The sequence below is a fragment of the Acyrthosiphon pisum genome, chromosome A2 (genome assembly GCF_005508785.2).
Source record: "Acyrthosiphon pisum isolate AL4f chromosome A2, pea_aphid_22Mar2018_4r6ur, whole genome shotgun sequence".
Classification (NCBI taxonomy): domain Eukaryota; kingdom Metazoa; phylum Arthropoda; class Insecta; order Hemiptera; family Aphididae; genus Acyrthosiphon; species Acyrthosiphon pisum.
In genome coordinates this window covers 21,545,960-21,551,478 of record NC_042495.1, presented here as the reverse complement: position 1 = coordinate 21,551,478, position 5,519 = coordinate 21,545,960, and positions in this window count along the sequence as shown.

The window sequence follows — 5,519 nt, the reverse complement described above, 5'->3', positions numbered from 1 at the left end:
ATTACAATTTTAGTGATACTAATATTAATAATATATTATATTATAATTATTATAAAAAATCATTATCAAATTATATTTTAGAGCTTTAAAATTTAAATAATTGTATGCTTTTAGTGATTCTGTTATTGCGTTTTATCAGATTTATGTATAGTATATAGCATGACTAAATAGATTTAGTCATGGTATGTATATATACTGTATAGTGCCATCGTGAGGTAGTATAAACAGTTTGCTTCATTGTTACCTATCTAAATATTAATTATATGTGTACAGGATACGTCAATATTCAATACTCAATGTATTAGATAATAGACATTAGTGATTATTGAACAATAAATAAGAAATATCAAATATCATAATTTTGTAAAATCTTAAAACAAAAATTATTTATTATTGAAATATAAACTGCCAATTTACAGGTAATGAGTAATGACTCTATCTAATAATTTCCATTTTGATTTAAAAATAACAACATCTGAGCTTTTTTGGAATTTAAGCGGCATCTTCGGTCAGATAATATTAAGCCTGCCTTTGAAAATACACGCTCGCATGGTACCGATGAACTTAAACAGCACAACATTCTTCTCGCCAAAATGCTGAGAAATGGAAAATTGTGTTTTTGTTCTTTCCACCATATCAAAGAATTAGAACTTCTTGGAACTAATGCTTCTTCCATGTAACGCTGAACTTCTATTATTGCTCTTGATCTTGATGTTCTTTCAACCGGTTGCATGTGAGTAATCTGCGTGTCAATAGTTTCCCAAATTGAAAATGTGTTTTCTTTAGGTCCGGATGTGCTTTCTAAAGATGTCGAAGGTTCTATATTTGATGTAGTACTTGAAGTAGTAATTTCAGATCTGGTCAAAGAAATTAATTGACTTGTGGAATCGATGATGTCATTTTTTATAGTATTTAACATGCTAACGTTGTTTACAAATGGTACATTTTTAAATCGGGGATCCAGAAACGTACACTTACCTAAGGTATTACTTTTTTCTATGCTTCCCAGCTTTGTCTGTCGTTCATACGAGTAACTAAATTATTAATTAAATGATTCGTTCTTTGTGAATAATTACACTTTTTCATTAGTTCACAAACATTTTGAAGAATATAAGATTAATTAAGATAAATTATTTAAGTCAAACTAAAATATAATTTAATTTATATGATGCATACTTTTGTAGTAATTGAATATAATAAATGAGCATTATGTAAATGCTTTTTCAAGTTTTTTACACTTGTTTTATATGATCATTTTTTCTTACATAAGTCACAAATGGCAAAATTTGAGTCAATTTTAGTAAAATGTTGCCAAATATTACTGGTTCTTTTATCTTAACTCGTTTTTTTAATTAAAAGAATACTTTAATCTAATAATAATTACTGTGGGTATATAAACTATAAAAATATAGACAATTTTACTTTGAATAAAGACAAAGACCACACTACACAGTTTATAGATTAAAGGTGGTACAGACGTTAGACATCAATATTAAAACCTATATTGTTACATAGTATTTACTATTTAGAGCCTGTAAAGACATGCAACTACTTGTCTGAATATTGTTTGTATAATAGTGCAAAAAGTGTAGTGACTATTGTGTTGTATACTTATAACCTATCTATTTGACATTTTATAAAATAAATTTAATAATGTGTACAACAACAAAGGTATAATCAGTTTTTCAATATTATAAATCTTTTAATTTTTATAATTACATATGTTATTACAATTATGTAATTGTTAAAATTCATAAAGTAATAAAAATAACAAGATTTTTAAAAAAAATGTATTTATTATTTATATTTTAAATATCTGGTTTTTCATTGTAATTCGGGGTCCTGGGATTTCCTAATTTACAAATGCCAGATGTTTTCGTTTCAAATGACCTATTAAATATAGATCAAATTAAGTATAGGTACAATACTTAATAAGATAATATAATATCTTAAAATGTATATACATATAGGTACCTTTTAAGTTTGTTGTATTCTCATAATTTTTTTTTAAATGATCCCAGACTACATAAAGCTGTCTGATACCAGGTACCATTAAAAAAGCAAGTAGAAACTGAGGATCTGTATTCTATATGAAAATGCGAAAACCTGCAGTGAACATAAGGAACTTACTTACACAAAATAATATAATATTTTAAATTAAAAAAAAAAATAAATCGTATTTATCCAATTAATTATAATAGATAGGTACTTATTAAGAAGTAAGAATGTGAATTGTGATAGGTATGCGATGCAATGCATTAAAAATATAAGAATATTGTATGGTATAAGCTATATATTACATAGAGTACAGAATATAATATAATATTGAAATATATTATGTCATTAATCATTATAATATCATAATTCATAGAAGTAGCAACTGCTATTATATTGTTAAAATTAAATATTAAAAGCATAATACGAGAAGTAGCAGTCACTGCTATTTTCACTGCTACTTTTTCAATAGTAGTAACAACTGCTACTGCTACTGAAAATAAATCATAGTTTACCATCTCTAGACTGAGTTGTTCGATTTAAGACTATTCATGTAGACAAGTGCTTGACAATTAGTAATGATTACGACGTGTACTCCCATTAGCCAAGAGCGCATTCTGTTAAGGGCCCACACGATCGCCGTGAGCTCCAGCTTACTTGAGTGGTAGCGACGTTCCATCTCGCTGTTTTTTTTACTGTAGCAATGCACTAGACGTAGTTCTCCAGTCTCCAGTCTTGTCTCTCTGCAACAGCATACCTGGTAGTCCATTACATGACGCATCTTTATGTAACTTGGTCAGCCTGGTAGCATCGAACAATTGCAGTACTGGTTCCCTAAGTAAATCTAACTTAATCTGTTCAAATACACTCTGTTGTTCTGGTCCCCATTTGAACTTTGTTTCTTTCCTGGTCAGTTTAGTAATTGGTCGTGCCTTTTCTGCGAATTTTGGCACATAACGTCGAAAGAAGCTAGCTAGACCCATGAAGCGACAAACTTCGTGTTCGTTTTTGGGTTCAGGGAACTCTTCAATTTCCCTCAGTTTCACTACACCAGGACGTACTCCATCAGCTGATAATTCGAAGCCCAAACATTCTATACTCTTCACAGCAAATATGCATTTGCTTGGACGTAATGTTAGTTTCGTGGTCACGAATGTCTCTAGAACTTGATGTAGACTTTCCTTCATTTCCTCCCAGTTCTTGGCGAGTATGAAGTAGTCATCGAAGTAACTGATGACTTTTCAATTCTTTAGTGGTCCCATTGCTCTGTCCATCACCTTGGTAAACTCGAACGGGGCATTCTTCAATAAGGCCGGTAATGGCGTGCACACCATTTAAATATACTTGTTTTCTATGCAAGGTGCCACCCCTGCGTCAATCAGGTCCTATTGACGTACACATTGTGCTTTTGTCACGTTTGGCTTTCCCTCTTCCTTATCTTTTACCGTGCAGGATTTGTGGTGTTTACCACCGAACCAGTGACATTAAGTGCACTTATCACCATTGCGTTGAGGCGAAGGACAGTCACGTCAGCTGTGCCCTGTCATTTGACAATTTCAACAGCGTAACTTATTTTCAAATCCGGTTATAGACACTACGCTTTTTTTCTTATCCTCGGACGCGACAGTACTAGATGTAGCGATATTGGGCGGCTTCACACTGTGCCGCCGTCGTAATAGATAAGTCTTTTCTGTGTATATATCTTATTGAAATATAGTAATTTCCGGTAGCTTACTTAGAGACGTCTAGTCAGCTCCAACCTTTCGTTGTTTGCCATCTTAAAGGACATTAAGCATTAATATAAATATAATACGTTAAAATTGTATCACTATAATACCACCTTGTTGACTCCATACGTTTGTGTCACAACCTATCAATAGGCTCCTGACATTGCGAGTACGTCGTGTCAACTATATACGAAAGAACACGACGTGCGCCAACAATTTAGTATAAAATATTAAATACTAAAGATAATAAATTCTTCACAGGAGATTTTGTGTCAACTCTTTTCTTTGGTAATGAAACTTTTGAGTTGTGAGTTACCTATTTTAAATTGAAAATAAACAATTTAAATTAACTATTTAAAATTGTTTACATTTCAGGTAAATAAAATACACACTCGAAAATATAGGTTTTTCTTCATTGCAGGATATTTGGCCTCATATTTTTTACTTTGTTTTTTCTATTCATATGGGAACAATAACACAGTAACATTTAAAATACAATACAATAAAATAAAATAAAATAAAATGTATAAGTGATATTAATAACAGTAACATATTATATAGTATTTAGTCAAAACTACATTTCTACGTTTAACGCCCTTATCAATTCAAATGCTTCCTCCGTTATTTCATTAATCCCATTATTGCCCGACTCAAATCTATTCGAATCTATTCGGGCATTTGTCTGTAATACTTCTCATAGTCTGGCTGTCATTCCACAATCACATTATGGTCTGTCTTTTAATTTCCACTTGAACATCATATGTCCACATCTGCCGTTTCCAGTTCTTAATAGGTTAAGCCACTCCTCCTGTCATTTTTAGCACGGCAGAACTGCGACTGGATTAGTTCTCTGGCCTTGACCCATGATGGTTTATTTGACTTTAGTCTTATATCTGGTACATTTTCTACGTGTTTGTATAGAATTAAGTTTTTGTAGGCACGGGCCTTAATAAATAGTCTCACTAATGCTTCATTCCTACTGATTTTTGGTGGTGCAATATTAGAAAGAACCGGCAGTCATGTTATCGGTTTGATTGTACTTCTTCACTTATTAACCTCATGAGTAATGACACTGTTTAAATGCGTATCCACCTTTCCTGAGTAAGTGTTATTCGACCAGATCGAAACTCCAAATTCCGATGTAGCATACACTAACGCGATTGTTGCCATTTTCAGAGTAGTAGTATCTGTTCCCCCATCATAACGCGACTATTGTTGTGAGGTTTCTGGGATCATCCCAACCAATGACATCAGTCCATAGTCGTTGCATAACATATTTTGTCAATAAAGAAATGGATGATAGAAGTCCTAATGGGTCAAAACGCAAGCAATGTCCGAAAGAATTGACCGTTTTGTTGGACTTTTGATTGTTGGTTGTCCTTTAAAGGAAAATATGTCTGACAAAGGATCCCACTTGAGACCGAGAATCTTAAAATCTGGATTTTCACTAGCATCAAAAAGCACTGATGGTGCCATTACACGAGCATCTTCACTGACAGTATGCAAAAATTTACTGCTATTACTGGCCCATTTTCGGAGATCAAATTGTGCACGTGATTACGTGAACATAATTAAATGAGTTGATGTTGACACTTGAGTGCTTCTGATGTTGAATTGGCTCCTGTGAGAACGTCATCAACAAAGGTATCATTTAAAAGAATTTTTGTGGCTCGTGGAAAGGTGGCACCATCAACAATGGCTAACTCGCGAATAGTACGAAGTGCTTGAAATGGAGCTGCCGATGTGCCACAGGTCACGGAGCAGAGACGATATTCTTCAATAGGAGAGTTACATGAA